This window comes from Rhinolophus hipposideros (genome assembly GCF_964194185.1).
Source record: "Rhinolophus hipposideros genome assembly, chromosome: 3".
Classification (NCBI taxonomy): Eukaryota; Metazoa; Chordata; class Mammalia; order Chiroptera; family Rhinolophidae; genus Rhinolophus; species Rhinolophus hipposideros.
This window is the reverse complement of record NC_138049.1, coordinates 4,605,706-4,631,981: the sequence shown is the minus strand read 5'-3', so window position 1 is coordinate 4,631,981 and position 26,276 is coordinate 4,605,706. Positions and strand designations below refer to the sequence as shown.

At 37.7% G+C, this 26,276-nt stretch overlaps 1 protein-coding gene across 7 annotated transcripts in view; it reads left to right on the top strand.

Annotated features, from left to right (window-relative positions):
* Positions 1 to 26,276, top strand: part of QKI (QKI, KH domain containing RNA binding) — a 144,544-nt gene that overhangs the window by 106,396 nt on the left and 11,872 nt on the right. The window lies entirely within an intron of this gene.

The following is a 26,276-nucleotide window of genomic DNA, read 5'->3' as shown; positions in this document are numbered from 1 at the left end:
GTGTTTGATCTCAAATTTCATAACTTAATGTTCTGATTTGTATTTTACACCTGCTGCTTTTCAAGGTTAATGAATCTGGGTGAAGATTGTACCTATACTCCTTGTGACTCGGTTCTAATTTTGCTAATAATTTTGATGATTTGAATATGTCCCCATCAATTGATATAACACTACACATATCTGAATGTCTAATATATATCAGTTCAAACCCTTTAAATTTAAATTGGGCTTTCAAAACAACATTATAAAGTAGGTTCTCTCCGCCAACCCTGCCCATTTTTCCAACAAGCACATGGACTCAATTAGTATTATTAGTGCAATTAGTTTTTTTTTAGAAAGCAATTTAATATTCTAATTCCACTGCAAAAGTAATTGGGTTTTGAAATAATCACACTTCATTCAATAATAGACTCTGATAATATTTTACCTAAAAAACTGATTCACTCTGGGAATGATACCATTTTTATTTCAGATGTTTCTTTGATTTTAATAATCAGTTATTTTAATCTCTTGTTTCTTCAGTCACAAAATAAACAAACCATGCATGGCTAGGCAAGAGTTATTTCTCTAGTTATATATTATAGTGTTTTTATCTCACAAGTCTAAATCTGTTACTGTCAAATACCTACAAAAATACTCTTTCATCATAAGTGCAGTCAATCCAGCTGTTTAAATCTCACTTTCATAAACCTGAACTATACCTCCTTCAGATTACTGAGGCCTTCGGCATAGTTTTATAATTCAAGTGTGACAATTTGTGAAAAATTAAATTGTACTCACTGGTAGAAAAGGACTATAGAAGAATGTCCTAATTTTGCTAGTCTTCGAGGACTCAGATCATCCTTGGCAAAAACCAACTGCTGATAAAAAAAAAAAATCTATCTCCAGAGTATTTCTTGGATACATACGAGTATTCCATATATTTCACCTCAGTTGAAATAATCTACTCTTTTCACTTTTAATCTTATTTTACTCAGTTCATTCTCCCATAAGTTAGTGAGAGTGATTTTTAAAAGTAACAATCATATTAAAGAGTGTCAGTGATTTGATTTGCCATTTCACTTAGAATGAAATTTAAACTCCATACTGTCTCCTCTGAAAGTGGGGTAACCAGAGAGTTGTCTGCTGTGAAACTCATTGTTGTGTAGTGAAGAAGTGGCTCTTAATTGTAAATGAAGTATAGATAGTTGTGGAAATGTTTAAGTGCAGAGAAGGAAAATGTAAATGAAGTAATTTTAGGACTCTGGATAGCTTTATGTTAACTATAAAGTAAAATTTCACATGCAGTACATTTTTCTCTCCAAGTTATGAGAGAAAATTTTGAAGTACTAGGATGCAGTAGAAGGAAATGAGCAACATGAGTATGAGGAAATGCTCAAAATGACTGGTGGAACTTTACTGAGTATGAATGTGAAGGTAGAATGTTAAGTAAGCAAAGGTTATCTAGGAAAAAGCAATGCATTGTGTCAAGATTTGATACAGGGGTAGCCTTCTTATTTCAAGTGCGCCCTGGAACAGAACTAGGGTTGCTTGGAATTACTAGGGATCTGTGTTTCCTGGTTTTATGTAACTGCTTTGTTATACAAATTAATTGGGTAGAAAAAACTGCTTTTTGTGATTCTTAAGGAGTTTTTTTTACAATGTAGATAATTTACCAAATTTTGGTAAATATTGGAGGTATTTTTTTACAATGTAGATTACTATATTTTTGCTGAATATTTAAGACAAGATATATGTGTGTGTATATTGCTAGTAGGCCTAATTACAAGTGGTACTATTAATTGACTTTTTACACCAAATTTTTCTTCAATCAATTTTCTGTGGTGCAGCCTTTATGATAAATTATAATTGTGTAACTAGATAAATGGTATTTTAAGTAGATTATTTAATTGCTAATTTTATGTGTGTAAAACTTAGACTTTTAGACATATATGTTATATGTTGCACTTGTTTATTAAAATTAGAAAACTTTCTTCACGTGACATTTTAATGCTTATTTGTGTCTGAAAGACTTTTTCTGAGTCTTTCAGAATAAACTGGGCTATTAAATTTCTTAGCTGAAATTTCTTCTTATAGTCTTAGGTTAGGATTTACCTAATATGTTTCCAAGTGTAACTACAAAATTCTGTGAACTGTGAAACAATGATTTCTTACTTTTACATAGTACTTTTCAAATCCCCTTAATGTATATTTGATCCTCACAGAAAGTTTGTGTATTAATTTGCTCAATTCTGTCATTAGCTGTTTTCATTTCCTTTATTCTTGCGACACTGATACTGTAATATGTTACAGTTTTCAGTTCATTTGCCTTTTATAACACAGTGTCTTATAACTTTGTCTTGATGTGCTCTTTTGTGTATTAGGGCAATTGATTGATTATTGTGCAGGACCTTGACTATTTTGAGGACTGTGGCTTTAAGTCTAAGATGGGTAAAACCATTGGAAGGCTTTGAAGAGAGGGCAATGACATGATTTGGTCAGTATTTTACAAGACTACTCTGTTCTGTTTAAAACAAGAGCACGAGAGTGGAAGAAAGGAATCTCTCACAGGAGTCTGCATGCTATGTATGCCCTGTGGGCCAAATCCAGCCTCCCACCTGGTTTTGAATAGCTTGTGAGCTAAGAGTGGTTTTTATATTTTGTAATGGCTGGGGATACAATCAGAAGAAGAATATTTCATGAAATGTAAAAATTACATGAAATTCAGATTTCATTGTTCATTGAGCTTTATTGAAACATAGCCACACTTACTCATTTACATATTGTCTGTGGCTACCTTTGCACTTCCGTGGCAGAGTTGAGTAATTAACGTTAGAGACCATATGCCCAGAAGAAGCGTTTACTGTCTGGCTTATTACAGACAGGTTGCCAATTCCTGGACTGTTGCATTAATCCAGATGAGAGATGATAATGGGGGGCCGAGGTAGCCATAGTGGTGAGGCATGGTCTGACGCTAAGCATATTTCCAAGTGAGGCCGGCAGGTTTCGCTAAAGGATTTCTCTGGAATGTTAGAAAGCAAGGAGTGAAGGATGACATCACTGTTTTCAGCTGGAACAACTGGAAGGATGTAATGGATGTTAGTTACCTTGATGAAGATGGTGTGAGGAGGAACAGACTTTGAAGAGATTATCAGCGGTTCAGTTTTGGACCTAGAACATTGCAGATGCCTGTTGGCCATCCCAGTGGAACTTATTCTGGTATTCTGTTCAGCTTAACAAATACTTATTACAGATTGACAGTGTTTTAGGGAAGTAGGGGTACAGAAAATTATTTAAGGCAAGATTCTTAGGGCAGTGGGCATCTCCCTACCTGTATTCCACGAGACACCTTTCATAGGAGTCCCCAGTGAAGGAAACCTTTAATACTACTGTGACCTCTGCTAGGAACCATTGCCAATTTAATTGATCATCACATTTTTTCTCTGGGAATACGTTCACATTTAGTGGTCTAGACATACCCGTTTAAGAAATATTGTGGAAACTCATGGGTCTGATTTAAATACAGTTGAACTACTTTTTTTTTAATGCTAATGAAGTCATTCTGAAGGCGTGAAGAAAGAAAACTCTTGAGATTTTTTTCCCATTCCTTTTTAAACATGCAATAAAACCCATTTCATTTTAAGTGTACAATTTGAGTTTTGACGACTGTATACACATATAATCGCTACCACAATCAAGATTGCCCTCACCCCGAACGTTCCCTTACCCTTTTGCCATCAACCCCCGCCTGCACTGCCCCCAGACAACTACTGGGGTTAGTTTTGCCTTCTTTCTTTCTGTTACTCTCAGAATTTTATTTTTTCAGTTTTACTGACATATGATTGACAAATAAAATTGTATAAATTTAGGTTGTACAACCTGATCTTTTTAAGGTGTACAACATAATGATTTGATACACATTGTGAAATGATTACCACAATCCAGTTGACATGCATCACCTCACATAGTTACCATTTTTTTAAGACCTACTCTCAGCAAATTCAGGACTGCAATACAGTGTTATTGACTATCCTCACCATGTTGTACCTTAGTTCTCCATAATTCATTCTGGATAACTGAAAGTTTGTACCAATTGACCGACATCTCCTCATTGTCCTTTTTTTCTGTTGACCTTATTGTGACTGAGCTCTAACTTCTCTTCTCAGAAAATGTCTTCTGTAATATTTTAATCTTCTTGACTCTACTTAGCACTTTTTTATAGTCTAGCATGTGGTCTATTTTGGTGAATATCATATGTGCACTTAAATGTGTGTGTAGTCTGTAGTAGTGGGTATGTGTATTAGAAAAGTCATGTAGGGTAAAGGTGGTTAAATACTGGTCAGATCCTTTCCTGTCCTAATTTGGGTTTTTTTCCCTAGTTTTCTTAATCACTGAAAAGTGTGTATAAAGATGCCCATTCATCTATTGTAAAAATCTGTAAACTAGTGTGTGCTCCTTGAGGTCACAGAACTGCAGACTCATTTAGTGTGCTCCCAGACATGCCTGAATATATGTGTGTATATAGCTTACACAACCTATGGAACACGGTTTTGCATCACTAAACGATTTCACTTGTTTTTTATTACAATGGCAACTTTCACCTTGTTTTAATTTTGAAGTCTTTGTTTTTCCCAGAAATGACAGCTGTGTTACTGTGCAGTATAGTATAGGCCCAGCAGTACATAGGTGGCAGGCAGTGCTACAGAAAGTGTCATAGGGCTTCGCAGGGTGGCGTCAGAGTAAACTGGGGTGCTTAGGCAAAAAGACTTCCTGTGGGGTAGTGAGAGTTGAGCGGGAACTTCATAGAGATAAAGATTAGTGTATGTGCATTTTAGGGGTGGATAGTTGTGCATTTCAGGTCATTAAAAGTGGTGACAAATACAATAGGATTGTGCAAATCATGGTCGGGGACTGTCAAACAGAGCTTTGATTTTCTTATTTGTAAAATTGAGTTCTTATTGCTTATTTACCTTGGAAGGACTTTGTAAAGGTAGTAACTACTATTTTGGTTCCGAGGAAATGTGAGACACGTTTCGTCTTTCCTCCTCTTGCTTTTTAATGTAATACATGGGCTAGTTACGCCAGTTACATTATTGGCCGCATCAGCTGCAGCCTCAGTGCCTGCTCACGGGCGGCCTCACACCAGAAGAAAGGAATTCTGTTCTCTGCCTACAAAAACTCATTGCTAATCCCCACCTCATCAACATAGGCTTTGTTTACAGTGGTATAATTAGGAAACCCATCTATTACCTGTTGCTGTTACGTGGGGCATGTGTAAATTGCCATGCCCCCTCTGGCCCCTCCCACCCCCAACACACGTGCACGCGCGCGCACACACACACACACTCACTGTGGGTATGTACCTACCGTTCAGGTTTCAGATATCCCTCTTTCAATTAAATCTCATTGTGTAAGTTAGAAAATAGTAAATCCTATCATTTGTATTCATTAACTAAGACCTTATATGGATCCATAGTCTACGATCTTTTCTGATCTTGAAAAGGACCTTTAAAAAAGAAAAGAAAGACTAGAAGTGGAAGTAGGGGAATATTGTGCTGGAATATGTTGATACAAAGACTGAGAAAGTAGAAGTGAGGGATATATGCTTAAATCTACTTCCTCACTGTAATTTTTCCTCCCTTTCACTAGGAATGAAGTTAAAAGTTTTCTGTTGAGATAAAATACTGAACGGAATGACTAAATGAGTAGCACTAACTTGTATTAGAGAACTGAAGTGATTTCAGGCAGCTCAAGTTGACATTCTCATAATTTTAAACAGACTTGGGTACACAAGATGCCACCAGTCATAGACCGTTCATAAAGTGTTTATTTCAGGCTTTTTTTCTTTATGGTGGGTATACCTGTCTTTTTACTTTGGTGTTTCATTTTCTCTTTAATTATAGGTGTTTGAGAACTTAAACAGGAATCAGTTTTGAATATATAGCTTATCCCTTTATGAAGACATTTATATGCATAGAGTTCAGTAATATTAAACTAAATAATCCAATAGATTCTGACAAATTCCAGCTGAGGATTTTGAAATTTAAAGTTGTCAGTTATTTCAAGGAATATTATGAAATTTGAAACTATATCAAAATAAAATTTAATTCACTTACTAATAAAACGGCAGATGGTAATGGCATCAAAATTTGAGAGAGTAGTAGAAAGGGATCCATCACAAAACATTTTTTTCCAATTTGCTTTTTGTGTCCCAAACATATTTCTTTTTTGTCTAAACTATGCACTTGACTCATAGTTAACTGTGTATTAATTATAACCCAGAGAGAAATAAAAAGAAGTAAAGAGTAAGATAGGAAGGGAGATGATGACTCTAGAACTAGTCTGATCTTAGTTAAGGGTTTGGAACTGGATTGTTAATGTGCTGATGGGTGGCACTGCATTTTTCTTTCGACCGAGGTGTCAGTAATTGAAATCTGTGGGATTATTGGCCTCCTTCTCATTTTATTGGGAAGGAAAGCAAGGTATCAAAGGATATATTAAAAGACATCTATCTAGCTGTAATGCACTTGCTCCTTCCTAGAGCTGCATTATGAAAGACCATCCCTCTCATGTAAAGAAAGGTGTTGCTACTGTTTTCCACCCTGCACAACCATTTTAATCTGAATGGGAACCTGTCTAGGGACCAGTGTACACTAATTAGCAGTCTCTTCAGAGTGTCAGAGCAGAACTGCTGTTGTAATGGTTTAGCTGCAGGATAAAAGGATTGAATTTGGGTCTGCCTGTCTGCCAAACTAAATGAGCTGCCATGAGAATTTTCAAATGTGAGAGGCGTTTACTTAAAGCAATTTGGCAGGTTTGAATAAACTCATAAATTACAGGTTTGAAAGGAGCCAGTCCTGGCTTTCTCTCATATATAGGCAGGACTGTATAGAAGGTGGATAGTTTCTTAAATTCTTAATGAGAATGAGTTGATCCGCACTTCCATGCAGACGATCTGCTTATTAAAGCTCGTCTTTTCACTAAATGGAGTACCATAAGCATATTTAAGGAAAGATACTTTGTTCCAAATCTCTGGAGGAAAGACAAGAGATGCTCTAGATATGACTTTCCCTTCCTAAATTTAATCTATCTTAAAATGATGCTATTAAAGTGGTTGTTTTGTTTTAATAAACATTAACCCGGTTATTAAGTTTATTTTTTCTCAGTACATGTAATCTACATCTTTACAGTTGTCATATTTGTCTCACAACGTAAGATGAACAATTACAGTTTTTCAGAAAAAAAATAAGGTACTCAGGCTCATAAACTGGATTATTCAGGTTTCATGTAAATATTTTCAGAGAGCTTCAAATCTCCACTGTCTCAAAGAACTGGGTTTTAGTGTAATGAATTTTTAGTGAGAAAATGCTCCTTGAAATGTTTAAGGTGATCACTTATGCTTATATAACTTCCCCAGTCCTCAAGCTGTCAGTCCTGATACCAGTTCTTGCATTGGTGGTTTATATCGACCCTCCAGAAGAAACACTCAGGGAAATTTAACTATTTAAAACTTGGAGACTGTAAAATATTTTCTCACAATAAATAAGGTCTTTGGGGAAGTCTGTCAACATTTTCAAGTCAGTAGGTTACACTTTCTTAAGCAAAGTAATAATGTGGTTGTTGCTAACCTTGTGGCCTGAAAATGTGGCCGCATCTTTTCACAAACGTTCCACAGGAGAGGTAGTGTGCATCTGATGCACGTATGGGGAGCTGTTCATTCAGGTGAGAAGGTACATAACGTTTTTAAAGGAACAACAAATATATTTTATTTATAGGTTAATCTTTACTCCTTAAAGTATACTTACATATCAAAGTAGTCTGATTAAAATCCTATAGTTCTGAGGTTACTGTTGAACCCTAATTAGTAAATTAATAAAACTTGACCCAATAACAGATAAGATTTTCTAAACTCGCATTGAAATTTAGAATACAAAGACCATCATAGCAGCCCTTACCAGAGATCTCTAGCGCTCCTGGAACCAAAATGGCATGCATGTTCTGTGTTGTGTGTAAGGTACTCTGATAGGAATGAGTGGGTGTGCACTGCTTTAGGAAGCAGGATGAGAGAGAAACACTTGCAGAAAGTGAAATGTGCTGATTAATTTTTTTCTTGAAAAACCAGAGAATGCTAAATAAGACGATTTAAAATTTTAAATAAAATTATTTAAAATTTGATTTTAAATCACTTATCTTTGTATAACCTACCTCATGTTGTGGCTGTATCATTTATTCTGCATTAGGGCAGCCACAAGAGCATTTTTTCCAACTAAAATTTTCACAAATAATTAAAAATACTGTATCTTTGGATAGCAGTCCATATGGATAGGGTAAGAAGTGTGACATGGTGTAGGTTTCCAGACTTCAGTCACTTTCAGCAGAGTTGTATAAATCACTGAGCTGTGAGAGCTTTCTGTACTCTCTGGCCATAATCTTGTCTGGCAGTGAATCAGGCTTTTTAAAACCAACAGAGGGGATTTTCCCCAAATTTGGACTTTGAGTTTGATGCAGCTCCTTGGTGGTGATAATCAAATATGCTTTGTCTAGGGTAACTGATCAAGCTCTCAAATATAGATTCAATGAAAAACATCCTCCTCTAGATTCTTGTAAGGATTCACTGAGGAACAGCTTCTCTAAACACAAAAGTTGGTTGAGATTGACAATCAGTTTAGATAGTGTATAACTTTCAATTTGAGGTGTTGCAAATATAAAACGAGATACTGGGTATAGAATAATAGGGCGGTATGTGTTTATTCCCTAAGCAGTATTTTTGCACTTTATATAGAAGTCCTTCCATTTTAATCTTGTCTGCTATACATCCCGCAGAATTTGTATGTAAAATTTATCATGTAACATTTTCTACTTGCTTGTAGCTGTTTATTCTTGAATATTATTTCTGTCCCATAAGTAAATATGCTGCTCACTGGCTGGGATAAGGCATTTTATTTTTAAAAAAATAAATTTACTATATTTTAAAAAATAAACTTACTATATTCCTAGTAAATATATGTATGGTGTTCTACACAGATACCCTAAAATTAATTTAAAGTCTACATTATTTTTTTATTAAACATAAAAATTATTTAATAGAAAAATAGGTGAGTGATTTCTCACTGTGTCTTCTTGAGTTCAATTCTTTTCATACATCCCTTTAATTTGTTTGCATGCCCTTCTGATGGTTGGTAAGTAGCCTCACGTTCCTTATATACATACAGGCAAAGCATTCGTAATCCATTCACTTTGTATTAATGAACAATGAAATTGAATTAGCAAAAAGTTAAAGCCAAAAGCCCCTTGTTTTATTTAACTTGCTTGTATTTTTAACCTCTATATTTAATTTCTTGACAATATTTCAAGTGTTGTGATATTTATGAGTAAAATTATTCAGGTATGATCATTGTGAAATTTTAACAGAATATTCATGATTCAGATGAGCATTTCAATATTATTTTAAGATTACTTCAGATAAACTTATTTGGTAGTTCATCTTACAGCTTGATTTTCTTCTGTATTTTGGATAACTGAATTTTGAAAATTTAATTTGAAAAGTGACACTTTTAATAATTAAGACTCCTTTGTGAGAATTACTCTGAAGCCTATATTGTGGAATTATGTAAGTAGATGTGTTTTTTTTTTCTCTTAACTTTTAATACCTTTGTGGAGGAAACATTTAATCTTTAATGTATAAATCAAATATAAATTGAATTATTTTAAAATTCTGCCTTTAAACTGACATGGCATCAGCTTATTTTGTTAAAATTCTTTGTAGAATATAAGTTCTCTGAGCTAGCCAAGCAGATTTATGAATTTGCTTACTTTCTGATATTAATTTATTTTATGAATTCCCCTGTGAATGATGGCAGTATACTGTTAAAATACTTTGATTACTGAATTTAGATTCTGTGGAATTGTAAAGTACTTGTGGAGATTAAAAGACTCATTTAATGGCTGTCAAAAGCAATTCACTTCACAAACTTCTGTTGAGAAACTGCCGTTTACCAGCCTAGAAACCAAGACAGCAGTAGGTACAAAGATTTAGATTCAGGGAGGAAAATGAGGCTAGGACAAAATTAATGAGTTTGCAAATCACTTATTCAATCAGGTGATGCTTGCTCTTCAGAAATGTCACGTTCTCACTAAAGGTGTAAATACTTTTCTAGAGTGATCTTCTCTCCAGTTTGTTCTTCTTGGGCAGTCTCATCATCACCATATTTCCAGGGACCACTGCCATTTGTGGTGATTCTTCAGTATGCTTCTAACCTCGAACTCCATCCAGATCACCGATCATCCATTCAACGCCTCCCCTTGGGTGACTTATAGCCGTCTCAGACATTAATTTTCAAAACTGAAATCACATCCTTCTTTTCTCTCCTCATCTAGTGATTCCTGCATTGTTTTCTTTATGTGACTGGCATTAGTTGCCTAGGAATCATACATCCTTCATTTTACCTCCGGTTTTCTCCCTGCCCCCACTCCTTCCCATCTACTTTATCACCAAGTTCTTTCTGTTTCTGCCTTTTAATAGCACATGACTGTCTTTTCTGGTTTAACTATTGGGCCACACCCAGTAGTACTCCCTCCTCATCATAGCCAAAGCTTTCTTTTTAATCTATGGAAGTATCATCACGCTCCTGGTTGAGAATTTCACTGGCTTTCTGTCATTGCATGGTAAAAATGGAAACGGGTTCACATGGCATCCATAGCCCATCCATCTGGTGTGTACCTACCCTTCCAGCTTTATTTCATGTCCTTTCTCCTTTACCCACTTACACTCCACTCATAGGAACTAACTTGCAGTTTCCAGAACACTCCTTATTTATTTGGTGTATTATAGTGACCTGGAGTGGATGTAGAAGGACTGGATAGCAGGTTTCACAGTAGAAACTACGGTGGGAAAAGGCTCAGGAAAAACCACAGGAAAAGGAGTTCTCGTTGCAATCCAGTACTTTGAACAATTTGCAATTTCCAGTGAAAAACCAACACATACGAGATGTATACCCTAAAAACACTCCACAGTATCTATTAGGTGTTTAAAATGGTGCGTATTAATATGCCATATTCACTTTGTTATTCACAACCTCTTAACGCAAACGGTCTAGTTTTTAACCTAACACAGTCCTGTCTGAAGAGGTATGTTAAGCACCTGCTTATATTCATTGAACTCATTAGTGTTCCGTAGACCGGGAACCTGCTTAATACAGTTGTATATGCTCTGTTCTGCAACAGCTGAAGGGGTGTGCTGCTCATAAGCTGCAGTCAGCACTTTGGTTACAACTGGTTTTTCGTGGGAAATTAGGAGAGTTTCAAACACACATTAGCCGATTAATTTTTTCCTATGGCAATTTCAATAATCAAAGATCTTTGAAAAAGCTCAAAATCCAATACTATAAAGCCTATACATTAACACGACATATCTAGAGTTGAATTACTTCTAACTCTGGAACCAGAGCTGTTGCCTGTCTTTTCACCACCAGCAAATTGTTTCTTAAATATTCATACCAAATATTTAAAGCACTAGCCACCTTAATAAAAAGCTGCTTATCTGTGGAACATCAATCAAATTTTAACCAGTAGTGTAGTAACTAGCCATTGTGTCTGTCCCCTAATTCATTGCTTCTTGATTCCATTTCTTATCCTGAAAATTCATCTGTTAAGAAAAATACCACCATTTGTACATTGATGCCAGTGGTAAGAATTGTGCCATCACTCATAATAATTATACAAAACTAAAGCACTAGAGCCGTTGAAATGAAGAAATACTGCTTTCTGTAGTTTACAAACCAAGCAAAGCAATCATTCTTTGATTTGATCATGATTGTAGGTACAAGCCAGTAAAAATGTCTTTGAGCCACTCAGCTTAATCTTTTGTGGTGTTCCTCAATTTAAAAAATGCATTACGGAGTTTCTTTCTAAAGCATACTTCTGTTACATGAGCCCTGTTTTAACTTCTGATTTTTATAAATTAGAAGTAATTTTAAGAGTATACTAATTTTTAGTTGTCTGCTATTTTCCATGATAAAAAGGAGAAACCTGAAAGTACAGGTAACTTTTAAGAACTATATATTGTATATACATATGTATTCATACACATGTATTATACACACATACATACGTACATACGTGTATGAAATATACAAAAACAGTAGTACTAAAACTGAGTCAAATTATAAGCAATTAGTCCCCTCTTCTCTTTTCTTTGGGCTTCCTGGGCCAGCTTGTCTGACGAGTGCCACCAGTCACAGAGCTCACCTTTACCACATGCATGGCCTCTAGTGAAATAGCATATTTTAGTGCATTCTGAGCAGACAGTTTTCATAGAAAAGACAAAGTGGGACAATCAGAGCTCTTCCTTGAAAATGCCTGAGAAAAAGCCCAACTTGAGCCATTATTCAAGGAACTCAGAAGCTTTTTCCCATTCGATTAGTAATTATTTTTGTGTTTAGATTTTAAAAACAACGTTATTGACGGGGCCATAAAATTAATACCCATACCTTTGTGTAAGTATGTACGTTAGAAAAGCCTTTTCAGGACAGTTTAGCAGTGTGTGCATCTTCTGGAGTACAGTGGAAAGGAAGTAAATAAATGTAATTTATTCAAAAGAAGTAATCCTCAATCAGGAAAGTGATTTGTAACATTTATCTTTATAAAGGCAGAGGTTAATGTTAAGCAGTAGGGAACCATTAACTACATCCCCACTGTAATCATGGCAATTCAGGATATCATTATATGTTGCCTCTTAAAGTCTTGCCGTTTTGAATACAGTAGCCCCCCCCCCCCCATCCGCGGTTTCGCTTTTTGCTGTTTCAGTCAACCATGGTCTGAAAATGTTAAATGGAAAGTTCCAGAAATAAACAGTTTGTAAGTTTTAAATTGCACAGTGTCCTGAGTATCATGATGGAGCCTTGTGCTGGCCACTCCATCCTGCCCGGTACATGAATTATCTCTTTGTCCAGTATCTCCATGCTGTATACACTACCTGCCCGTTAGTCATTTAGTTGCCATTTCCGTTACCAGATTTGATGGTCGCAGTATCACAGTGCTTGTGTTCAGGTCACCCTTATTTTACTGAAGTGTGACCCCAGAGAGTGCAAGAGCAGTGATGCTGGCAATTCACATATGCCAAAGAAGCTGGAAAGTGCTGCTTTTTTTAAGTGAAAAGGTGAGTACAGTACAATAAGATTTTTGAGAGAGACAGCACATTAACATAACTTTTATTACAGTATGTTGTTATAATTGTTCTATTTTAAGTTGTCATTAGTCTTTTACTGTGCCTAATTTATAAATTAAATGTTATATTTAATTAAATGTTAGGTTATATGTAGGAAAAAACATCTGAGTAGTATATGTAGGCCTTAGTAGTGTCCGTGGTTTCAGTCATCCACTGGGAGTCTTCCGAGCAGAGAAGGGGGGCTACTGTATTCTCCACCCTGGAGCTAACGTGCTGCTTCTAAAATAAAAATCACATCATGATTCTCCTTAGGTTAAAACTGAGTGACTTGTAGTTACTCCCAGGAGTACACCCACTTGCTTGAACGTGACTTGCAGACTACTTTCATCTTACCAGCCGCATTATTGATCTCACACTCTTGATTCTAGATATTTGAGTATGTTTTGTCCTTTTTCTCAGAACCACCTTTACTCTTTCTTCCCTCTTTAACTCTTACTCATCCTTTGGGTCACAAATTGTATGTTACTATGGATTGATATCTCATAGCCTCCCCTGCCCTATTCATCACCAGCCCAAAGTTAGTTTGATATTCTTCCATTACGTTCCTGGAAATTCCTTATCAATTTGTCTTAATTGTTTGTGTTTCTGTGTCCACGCCCACTCCCCCTGTCTCCCCATCTACCCACAGTCACAAACTGATTTCCTGGAGTGCAGACATTGTTTGTTAATTAAAACCTGTTCTAGAAATAATGTTTAAGTAAACATTTATATAAGAGTATAGTCAGTTTTTTAAAATTTCAAGGACTATAATTGAAAAATTTTTATAGAATATTTCATAAAAACAGTAAGATTTAAAATTACATAACAACTGTTAAAGGAAAAATCCCATTCATAAATAACAAAGTATAGATGGGAATAAAAATGTTAATATAGGAGCATTTGTGACAACATGGATGGATCTCGAGAGAATAATGCTAAGTGAAATAAGTCAGACAGAAAAAGCAGAGAACCCTATGATTTCACTGATATGTGGTATTTAAACCAAAAAGAACAAGACAAACAAATGAGAAACAAAAACTCATAGACACAGACAATAATTTAGTGGTTACCAGAGGGTAACGGGGTGGGGGGTGGGTGATGAGGGTAAAGGGGATCAAATATATGGTGATGGAAGGAGAACTGACTCTGGGTGGTGAACACACAATGGGATTTATAGACGATGTAATACAGAATTGTACACCTGAAATCTATGTAAATTTACTAACAATTGTCACCCCAATAAAATTAATTAAAAAAAAAGTGTTAAGCTTCCCTAGAATAGTAGATTATGGGTAAATTTTAAAACGCAATTTTAAAGTGATGTAAAAGCACCTAGATTTGGAAAGAAAATACCTCAGTCGATTTGTTTGCGAGTCCAAGTCGTTCTAGAGTATTTTCTACTTTTAGTCCCTGGGTGCGTCCTGCTGGAGTTCTGACGCTGTCCTTGGTGGCCTAAGGTTGTGTCACTGTTCCCTCCCCCCTTGGGGGGGGTGTCACTGGTACCCTTTTCAGAATAGATTCGTTTTGCATATATGGAAAGAAATCTGTTGAGGCAAGTGACTCCCTTAATGACCCCAAGTTTTGCAGGGTATCCCCGGCATTTGAAGAAATTACCAGCCTTTTTCCTTCCCTTCTTCATTCTCCCTCGGCCTTAATTTGAGGTTCAGAGTTTTAGTTAGCTGTTGACAATGAAGATAGGCCTTTGGATATCTTCTGAAACAACAAAGAAAAAAGATTAAGGTGGGAATTAACCACATTTAATGGCCTCAGTTGTCACCATAATGACACATCCAAAAATAGTTTGAGTATAAGTGCAGCTAGCATAGTGACTTCGCATTGCTCTGAGGACCAGTTGGCTCTATGCCTCTGCTCTCCTTTGAGGTCATTAGATTGTGCTTGATGGCTCAGGAATCTCATGAACACCTCCTAGTGAAAAGTGAATTACTTTAGAGTCCTGGTAGAAGATGGACATTATACAGTCGTGTTCTTTTAAGACCAGATGGGATGAATTAACAGTGTTATCACAGGCACTCAGGGGTGAGTTTTGTTTGCATATGTACTCGTGGTTGCTTTCTAGTTACCAGATCCTTAAAGCGATTTGTTATCCTTTCCCGTGCTTTTTTTTTTTTTTTTTGGTCCTTCAATACACTCTGTGTACACTTTTGTCATCGTATCTATTACACTTTATTGAATGTGCTCTAGCTTTCTGTCTCTCCCCAGACTAGACTATAAATCGTAAAGTCAGGGAACACATCTAATGCTTTCTATCCCTGGGCAAGTGATTGGTCTTTAGTACATCGTCAGTATTTTGTAAACATAAATAAACTTATTTTCCTTTCTGTAGAGTCAGTGCTTATTCTAAATATATATGTTTTATGTGTCCTTTCAGAATTTTGGGTCAGGCTTTCATTATGAGATCCTACAAGTGTCTACCCTTCCGCCTACCCCCTCTACCACTGCAGGTGTGCTTTTTTAAATTTTTTGCCTCCTCCTTCCATATACCTCTCCTAACTAACAGATTTTCAGATCATTATTTTTTCAGGTTCAGGTTCCTACTTGTCATCTATTACTATAGAATAAGGCTCGCTTAAGCTTGCAATATGTATTTTAATGTCTTCTCTTCTGTTGCCCCAACCATGTAGTCTGATAATGTCTATCTAAAATACAATCAACTTTAGAGGTCTCTTTTTCTGCCATAAAATAATGATGTGGCTCTAATACTGGTATGTCACCCGAAGTATAGATCACAGAAATCTTTCAAAAGTTTGTCATTCTTATTAAGTTTACTGTAAAGAATAAAATCTCAAATTGTATCATACTATACTTTGCATAGGAAGAAATAAATGCTTAGTATGAGACACGGCCTTTTCTTTCTGAGATCATTACTACTTTTAGATGGATCTGTTTATATCCTTTGCTGAAAAAAGAACATATATCTTAAAGTGAAAGTATTTGATAGTTTTATGTAGATTAATAGTTAATGTAGTTATTATAACATTGGATGTGTGTGAGTGTGTGTGTGAATGTTTGAGTCTTTTAAGCTCTGGTGTAAGTGCCTCCTGCTTTCTCCCTCCCCTATCTTACTTTCCCTATGGTAAGTTGTTGCTGCTATACCAGGTACAGATGCTTCTCGACATATGATGTGGTTATATCCTAATAAACCCACCACCATAAGTCGAAAATGCATTTAATACATCTAACCTACCAAACAGCTTAGCCTAGACTACCTTCAGCGTGCTCAGAACATTTATCATTAGCCCACAGTTGGGCAACTCTCCTGAGTTTTTTCTCAGGAGGAATTACCTTCCTCCTCTTCTCACCAGAAGCAGGCGACACAGATGGGCATTTTGTACACATGATGGAATGCGGAAACACACTATCGAAAAGACTCTGGCAACACAGCAGACTGTAATGTATTGCTAGTTTTCTCTTGTGATCGCATGACGAACTGTGACCAGTGGCTCGTGGCCGCCATCTCGCCCCACAACACAGGATTGTGCTGCATATCGCTAGCCCAGGAAAAGAGCCACATTCAAAATTTGAAGTACAGTTTCTACTGAATGCGAATCACTTTCTCACCACTATAAATCAAAATCTTAAGTAGAACCATTGTAAGTCTGGAACCATCTACGTTATGATAAAATGGGAGCGTGATGAATAATGTAATGGGAAATAGAAAAAGATTTTTTCCCCTTATTGTGTCTCACATTTTGACCCACACATTTTTCAATGAAACATCGCAGTCATCTTTACATATATTTGAACTAAGGGCTTGCCCTCCAAGATAAGCAGGCCAGATCTTCTAGGTGAAGGAATGCTGCTCATTTGTGTTTGCCTCTCCCCCTAAACACAGCAGTTCTGATGCATCCCTTCAGTATAGGCATACTTTGTTCTGTTACACTAAGCTTTCTTGCACATCACGTCTACTCCATTGCTCACAAATTGAAGGTTTGTGGCAACCCTGTGTCAAACAAGACTGGGGGCTCCATTTTCCAACAGCATTTGCTCACTTCGTGTCTTTCTGTCACATTTGGTATTTCTCGCAATATTTCAAACGTTTTCATTATTATTATATTTGTTGTGATATCAGTGATCTTTGAATTTCCTGTTGTAATTGTTTTGGGGCACCATGAACCGCACCCAGGTAAGACGGCGAACTTAATAAGTGTTTTATGTGTTCTGACTGCTCCACTGACCAGTTGGTCCCCCGTCGCTCTCTCACTCCTCAGCCTACCTACCCTGTTCCCTGAGAAAAAACAATATTGAAATCAGGCCAATTGACCCTACAGGGACCTCTAAGTGAAGGGAAGAGTCGCATGTCTCTCACTTTAACCCAAAAGCTAGAAATGATTCAGCTTAATTTAAGAAGAAGGCATGTTGAAAGCCGAGCTAGGCCAAAAGCTGGGCCTCTTGCACCAAACAGTTAAGCAGTTAGCCAAGTTGTGAATGCAAAGGAAATTTCTTGAGGGAAATTAAAAATGCTACTCCAGTGAACACACGAATGTTAAGAAAGTGAAACAGCTTTATTACTGATACCGTGTTTCAGTAATAATAATAAGACCTAGCCGGACAATCAGCTTTAATGCAAATTTTGGAGCAAAAATTAATATAAGATGGGTTTTATATTAAATTTTATCTTACATTAATTTTGCTCCAAAAGATGCATTAGCGCTGATTATCTGGCTAGGTCTTATTTTGGGGGAAATATGGTATGAGGGAAGTTTCATCTGTCTGGATAGAAGATCAAAGCCGCCACAACATTCCCTTAAGCCAAAGGCGAATCCTGAGCAAGGCCCCAACTCTCTTCAGTTCTGTGACGGTTGAGGTGAGGAAGCTGCAGAAGAAAAGTTTGCAGCTGGCAGAGGCTGGGTTTAACGAAAGAAGCTGTCTCCATAAAATAAATGTGCAAGGTGAAGCGGCAAGTTATCCAGAAGATAACTCTAAACAACACATTTTCAGTGTAGATTAAAAAGCCTTCTATTGGAAGAAGATGTCATCTAGGACTTTCACAGCTAGAGAGAAGTCAATGCCTGGCTTCAAAGCTTCAGAGGACTGGCTGACTCTCTTGTTAGTGGCTAATGCAGCTGTTGACTTTAGGTGGAAGCCAGTGCTCATTTACCATTCTAAAAATTCTGGAAAACTTTATGTTAAATCTACTCTCCTCATCCTCTATAAATAGAACAACAAATTCTGGATGTCAGCATGGTTTACTGTATATTTTAAGCCCACTGTTGTGACATACTTTTCAGCAAAAAATGATTATTTTCAAAATATTGTTACTCATTGATAATGCACCTGATCGTCTGAGAGCTTTGTTGATGTACAAAGAGATGAATGTTTTTTTCATGCCTCCTAACACAACACCCATTCAATAGTGGCCCATGGATTAAGGAGTAATTTTAACTTCCAAGTCTTATTATTTAAGAAATACATTTCATAGGCTGTAGCTGCCATAGATAGTGATTTCTCTAATGGCTGGGGAAAGTAAATTGAAAACCTTTGGAAAGGATGCCATTAAGAACATTAGTCCTTCGTGGGAAGAGGACAAAATACCAACATTAACAGGAGTTTGGAACAAGTTGATTCCAACCCTCACAGATGACTTTGAGGGTTTGCGACTTCAGTGGAGGAAGTCACTGCAGATGGGATGGAAACAGCAAGAGAACTAGAATTAGAAGTGGAGCCTGCGGATGTGACTGAATTGCTGCAAGCTCATGATAAAACTTTAACAAATGAGAAGTTGCATTTTATGGATGTGCAAAGAACATGGAATCTGCTTCTGGTGAAGATTTTTGAAGTGAAAACAAAGGATTTAGAATATTACATCAACTTAGTTGACAGCGCAGCGGCAGGGTTTAAGAGGATGGATTCCCAATTTTGAAAGAGGCTCTACTGTGCGTAAAGTGCTGTCAAATAGCATCACATGCTGTAGAAAAATCGTTCGTGAAGGGAAGAGTCAGTCAATCAGTGCGGCAAACTTCCTTGTTTTATTTTAAGAAGTGGCCATGGTGCCTCAGCCTTCAACATTCACCACCCTGATCAGTCAGTCGCCATCAACATGGAGGGTAGGACACTTCACCACCAAAAAGATTATGACTCACTGAAGCTCAGATAATGGTTAGCACTTTGTAGCAATAAAGTATTTTTCATTATAGTGTGTACTTTTTTTAGATATAATGCTGTTGCACACTTAATAGAGTGTAGAATAATATACACATAACTTTTATATGCACTGAGAAACCAAAACATGTTCGTGTAACCCACTTCACCATGGTGGTCTGCAACCAAACTTGCAGTATCCCCGAGGTATGCCTGTCCATGATGGGCTTCTGTAAGGATTCTGTGAATTTCTCTAATGCTCCAAAGAGCATTTGGGAACGTCGCTCTTTTTCTGTTGGACTTAACACAGTATCCACATCACAGTAGGTGCTGATTAGCTAGCTGCTAACTGAACAGTGCAGACTGGGGAAAACAAGGAATGTGGAATCAAGGAACCTTTAACCTAAAGAAATAGTTAGCAGATTATAATAGAATCCACATAGATTTTTGACATAAAATAAGACTGGTGAAGTAAGCGAAGAGGAAGTTGGTAGGGCCATAAATGCCACATCTGGGAAATTCAGATTCCGTGAAGTAATAATGGGGAGCCACTTCTGTATCAGGACAACACAAAGCACACTAGGTACAGCAAGTCCTCGAATAGCGTCGTTTCTTACAGCCTTGATGAGCTGCCCTAAGAACTGAACTCTTGTTTACATCACTTAGCCTGTGGTGACATTGGCTTCGTTACACCATTTTGCTTATAGTCGCAGAGCCTACCACTGCCATTAAGGAAGGATTTACTGCATTTCAACGGAGGGAACTAATAGAGGAAGTGGTTCAACAGGTATTAAGAACTCAAAAAGGACGAAGGAGACAGGGTGTGATACAGATTTAGAAACTGTAGGAAGCAGCTCTTACTCCAGGCCTGGTAAATAAAAGCGAAAGAGCCGTACCGTTATTAGATATTAGACACTTAAAGTTCTATGCAGAGGTGCACCTGAGACCTCTGACACTGGTGTATCTCCATACTGGAAGGTCCACACTGGAACCTCAGTGGCTCAGAGGAGTGGCTGGCCTCTTAGTAGCTCAGATATACTGGCCCGCCGCTGCAGTAGCTCCTGGGCAGGTGTGGGAGCACAGTGACGCTGCTTCCGGAAGTGCTGGGAGGACATGGGGAGCCTGGAAACTAGTGCCTCTGGCCAGGTGCATAGCTGAGAACAGGTCACAGGAAGGAGCGTCCCTTCCCCCCTCAGCCAGCTCTCAGGGCTCCTCTAGTGCCCCTCCCCGTGAGAGCCTAGCAGAACCAGCTGGCAAAGAAGAAATGCTACTAAGTAGAGCATTTGAAATATGACTAGACCCAGCATTTGAAAGTATGAGGCGGGTCAGTTTGGAATTTAATGACATAGTCATGTTGAGAAAAATATTCTGAAAATGTTGTGGGAGGCTAACTTTTCTACCAGCTTTCTAGGATAAGGTGGGGTAAGTAGCCCCTAGGTGCACAGTCCACTCTATCCAGGACATCTCCGCTTGGGTGTTTAAAGCGGGCATTGCAGGCTTAGTGTTTGGTGCCACATCACTCAGCCTTTCTCTTCGCATTAAATGGAGCCACGATATACTTTTATTGCTGAATCTAAAAGCCTAAATATCACTCTTGAATGTCTCCTTTTCCCTCACCCCATACATCCAACAGGTCATTCAGTCCTGTCAAGCTCTTTTACTTTTTCCATCTCTGTTATTACCTGCACCCATGTCCAATTCATCTTCTGTTGTCTCCTGGACTGAACTAAAGCTCATTGCTGGTCTTTTCATTCGACCCAACAGTCCATTTACAAAGTAGCAGAATGAGCCTTTAAAGACAAATTTTGTCGTCACTCCCCTGTGTAAGGCCCTCTGGTTAAATTCAAGTCAGTGAAGTTCTTTGCCAGACTTTTCTTTAGCCCGCAGATGCAGGCGATGATTGGTATTAAAATTCTTTATAAATGTTGGTCACGCTTTCCTTTTCTCTTCTCTACTAATTTCTTGTTCAGCCCTGTTCTAGAAGTGAATTAGGCATGTACTTTTTCTTTTATTTTTGGAAGACCTTTTATATTTCATATTTATAGAAAAATATTTAATGTATTGAACAAGTTGAGTTTTGCAAGGCGTTGGGAGCTATAAAGAAGACTGGATATTGATTAATTTATGGATATTAGTCATGAGAAATTTCCTAAAAATAGCATGCAAAAATAGAAAAGATGAGATAACAGGTGGCTGTATATGATTGACCCCCCTTAAAGGAGCAGCATAGATTTAGGGAAATGACACATAACGTGTGGGAATGGTTAGAAAAGACTGTACTCTGAGAGGGCAGTGACTTGGGCCATTAAGAGAGGAGGGTACAAACTGCTCAGGATTGGGTCTGACTCGGAGGCAGAAAAGCACAGGAACGCATGTGTAGGGGACAGTGGACAAATGATTGTCACTAGTGAAAACATTGTAAATAGGACTGCTTGTAGAAGTTGTCAGTGAGTGAATGCTAAGCTAGATAGTTTGGACTTTACTTACAGGCAGTGGTTCAAATTATTAGTTGACACATTTTTAATGATGTGGAAATATTCGTACATTTTTTAAGCTCTCTATTACGAATTACACTGTTGTGGGTTTTTTAAAATGTGTACTTTTTAAAGTACCAAATAAACATGATTTTCTTCGTTTCTTATGAGAGGTCTTTTTTCTTTATGTATTTTTATTGGGGAATATTGGGGAACAGTGTGTTTCTCCAGGACCCATCAGCTCCAAGTCATTGTCCTTCAATCTAGTTGTGGAGGGCGCAGCTCAGCTCCTAGTTTAGTCACCGTTTTCAATCTTAGTTGCAGGGGGCACAGCCCACCATCCCATGCAGGAATTGAACCGGCAACATTGCGGTTGAGAGCTTGCGCTCTAACCAACTGAGCCATCCGGCCGCCCTTACAAGAGGTCTTTGAATGCAAAAGGTATTTCTACTTAACATCACCACAGCATTGGGGAGGTGTAACAAGGACTTCGGATGAGGTACTCCGGGTTGGAAGCCATTTTGCAGTATGACCTTTGATAATATTGCAAAAGTCACCTAACCTGTCTGAGCCTCAGAGGTAATATGGTACCAGTGCCATAGATGTGTTAGGAGCGTAAAGTGCTTGTGATAAAGGCCTCATATCTAGTTCTCAGAAGGGCAGTAAGCCTGTAGAGGGTTAGCAAGTGTTTGTTAGATTTGTAAACTTTTATGTTTCAAAGGTAAAAATGTTCCTAATATTTAATAATCCTTACATAATATTTTCCAAAACATAAGAAAAATATTTATCTACCCTATGACGCAGCAAATTTTCACTCTTAGGTATTTATCCCAAAGAAAAGAAAACTTAGGTTCACAACAAAAGCCTTGAACAAACATTTTCGTAGTAGCTTTATTCACAATAATCCCAAAACTAGAAATACCCAAATGTCCGTAGCAGAAGAATGGATAAATAAAATACTACTCAGCTGTGAAAACAAATGAACTACATATGTGCAGCACGATGGAGGCGGTTCATAAATATGCTGAGGGAAGGAAGCTGGGCACGAAAGACATGTATATACTATGCGATTCCATTGTCTGAAATTCCAGAATAGGCAAGACTAAGCTGAGGTGATGGAGGTCGGGTCTTGGTGGGGGCTCGGCTGGGAGGTGGAACCAAGGAACTTTCTGAGTGGTGTCTGCTATGCATTCATCGGAACTGATTGAATGTGGCACTAAGGACCTCAGAATTTCACCACATGTAAATTATACCTTGATTTCTTAAATATAGAGAAGATACTTAAAAATGAGGAGTTGTGAGGTCTAGGTGACCACTTACGTTCAGTGTTGTAAGGTAGCATTTTATGACCTTAGATTTGGTTGCTTCAGAACAGCTTTCTTTGTTATAAATGAAAAAGCCAGCGCTCCGTCTGTGTGCAGGTGCTTGACTCTGAGCGAGTTCTGCAAAATACCTCTTGGAATGTCTAGAGTTGAGCTGTATGATTTCAGGATGCCACATTTAATCAGCTTCTTAACTTTGAGAGGAGAGGTCACATAAACTCCTGGCCTGAAACCTGGCTATAGAAAAAAACTTAGTGGTGATACTAAGAAACTGGCAAGTTTCTTGTCTGAAATCCTATTTGAAAAAGAGGTAGCATCCACCTTCCACGGTGTTGAGGCAGGTATGTGCTGTCAAGTTTCATTGACAAAACCAGGTCAAGAAGGCTGAAATACCCACTTGTGTGTGGAAGGAATTCTGTAATGAGCTCTGGCATCTCCCAAGTGAGCACACAGGCTGGAGTGGCGAGGAGCCCCAAGGAATGCTCATTCCAGAGAGACCACCAGGCTCAGGTTCCAGCTTTGCTGGCTGGATCCTGTGCTCTGCTCGGTGTTGGTGTGGCTACATAACGTGCTCCAGTCCAGTGTCCACACCGTAATTCATAACTTGTCAGTCTCAGTGGCCTCTAGCGAAGTCATTATGGCATGTCCCCCTGACATCCCCAGCAAAAGCTGTGCTGCTCTGGGTTTCATTCTCCTCTTGATCTTGAGGGCTCTCTGCTGATGTCACTACATCTGTTTCTCAGTCTCCTGCACCCTGCAGAAGCCTCACACCTACATGCACATCCCCCAGTGTGCACACTTGTGTTTCTCCCATCGTCTTCTCTTTGGCTTTCTCCCATGTTTGACACTGCATCTAGCTAATGACTGTAGCAATTCCATGAAAACATATATTCCACATTCTTCTCTGTACAGGGCTCTGGATGAGGCATTACGTCAGGGCTGTCCAAACTTTTTTCAACATTTTCCACCAAGGGCCATATGCGGTAAAATACACAAACAGCCAGGCCACTCACTCGAGGTGAAGTACGTATTGCCTCACCTGGTTTATTTAAGTAAACTAAATATACTTTTGGAATTTGCTGCGGGCCAATTAAAAGTGGGTTGTGAGCCGCAGCTGGCCCGCGGGCCGCATTTTGGACACCCCTGCATTATGTCATATCACTTCTTCCATCTTCATTTCTTCCTCTTGCTGAGGAAGTACCTCTTTTGGTACTCCATTATGTGTGTATGTGTATATTTAAATTGGAAATGATTTGCTATGTTTTAATATTTAGTATTATTAGTTTCCAGTGAACAAGTTTAAGGAGTTTTATCATAATGGATTTCCAGTTAAGTCTTCCCTTCCAGTAATAGTGCTTACTTATTTTTATCTGTAATAATTAATTGCTGGTCTTTCAAGGAAATCCTATTACTGCATTTTTTTTCATTCATCTTTGTACAGATTCATAGGGATCAAGGCATAGTGATTCCAGAAACATGCAAATATCCTCTTCATGTTCTCCTACTGCAAAGTAGGCTTTTGAAAAGTTGGCCGTGGCACATCAATCATGGTCTTCATGATGTTTTCACTCATCCTTTTCCTTAATTTTTTTGTGTTTTATGTTTTATTAAAAATTCATTTAGCAGTTCTCTGTGCTACAATTATCGTACCCCATTTTCTGCTACAGTGCCAAGGCAGTTTTGGTATCATTTACAACTGTAATAGAAAAGGAGACTGAGAAGCTTGTTATCGGTTCTGCTCCTTTCTTGAATTAGGAGGGACCAAACTTATATCATAATCATGTATAATTGGGTTACTTTCTCTTTAAATACTAAATTCTGAGGATTAGCTAATGAATAAAACATACGAGCAGCTCATAGTTCCTTTGTACCACCATCTTCAGGGATGAACCTTGGCGGGTGGACTTTTGTCTTCTGCCTTCTTGTACTGTGGCTGGTTAAAGTTCATCCTGTAGAATTTAGACATTTGAGGTTTGAAATAAAGTTCAAGACTTCTCATACCAATCATTTAAAAAATGAGTTCTAGTAAATAACTTGGAGGTGGGGGAGAAAAGAGACATAGGCAGTGATAAGTAAGAAATAGTCTTTTCCCTAGGAGCTTATTTTGGCGGTGGTGATAGACAACAAACACCCTGTGATTCAAGGCAGAGACAATATAACTTGGGCGTGGCCCTTCGAAAAAGTGGTATTTAAAAAAAAAGAAAAAGAAAAAGTGGTATTTAAGTGAAAGTTGGGGGGGATTAGGTGGGATTTGGAAAGTGGCTCTGTGGAGTGGAGTACAGAGAATCATTCAAGATGGATGGTATGGGAGTATGCGCAGAGATGAGTAACGGCGAGTGAATTGGTTTGATTTGGGACAGCATACAAGTAAAAACTAGAAGATTAATTGGTTTAAGTTGAGAAGGGAGTTTGGGGCCAGATCATAGGTAGCTTAAATGGTTTATACTTTTAGATAGCAAGAAACCACGAAGGGTTTTGAGACATGAGATTAAGAAGCCTCAAGAGGAAAATTGCATTTGGGGCAATTAATCTGGCCATGTATATATGTCAATTGATTGGAAAACAGACACCATTAAGATAAGTTTGTAGTAGTTTTGATAATACCCCAATAATGACTAGACCAAGGGTGACGACTGGAAAGAATGGGGTGACTCCAAGGTCAACAGGATGGCGTTACATTCTGATAATCAGAGACAGCCCTGGTTCTGCCTGTCGTCATAGCAGAGTTAGCTAGTTAGGATCCTGTTTGCTTTTAAATTTTTCGTGGTTTGGACAATACATGAAATGGTGACCCTAAAGATAGATCTGCTTCAGAATTGATAACACTTGTTAACTTAGGGGAGAGGAATGTTGGCAGAATACATATACAAATTTTAGAAATTCTTATGGTTTCATTAAATTTCCCTTTTTTGAAAATTAAACAGAAACTTTTCTTACCTGAATACCATAATCAAATCGTATATGCTTAAAATCTATGTTTTAGCTTTTGTTTTTTATCATTTAATGACTACATTTGAGTTTTGGAATCTTCAACAAAATGATAGATGCTAAAGAGAAGATACTGTATTTAATCTTATCTAACATTTCATTCATTCCATTTGAAAGCAAAGCTTTTTAGGAGAACATCGATAAATCAGTATAACTTACATTAACATTTTCTAAATAGAAACACAGTTAATGGCAGTTAAGTATCCTCTG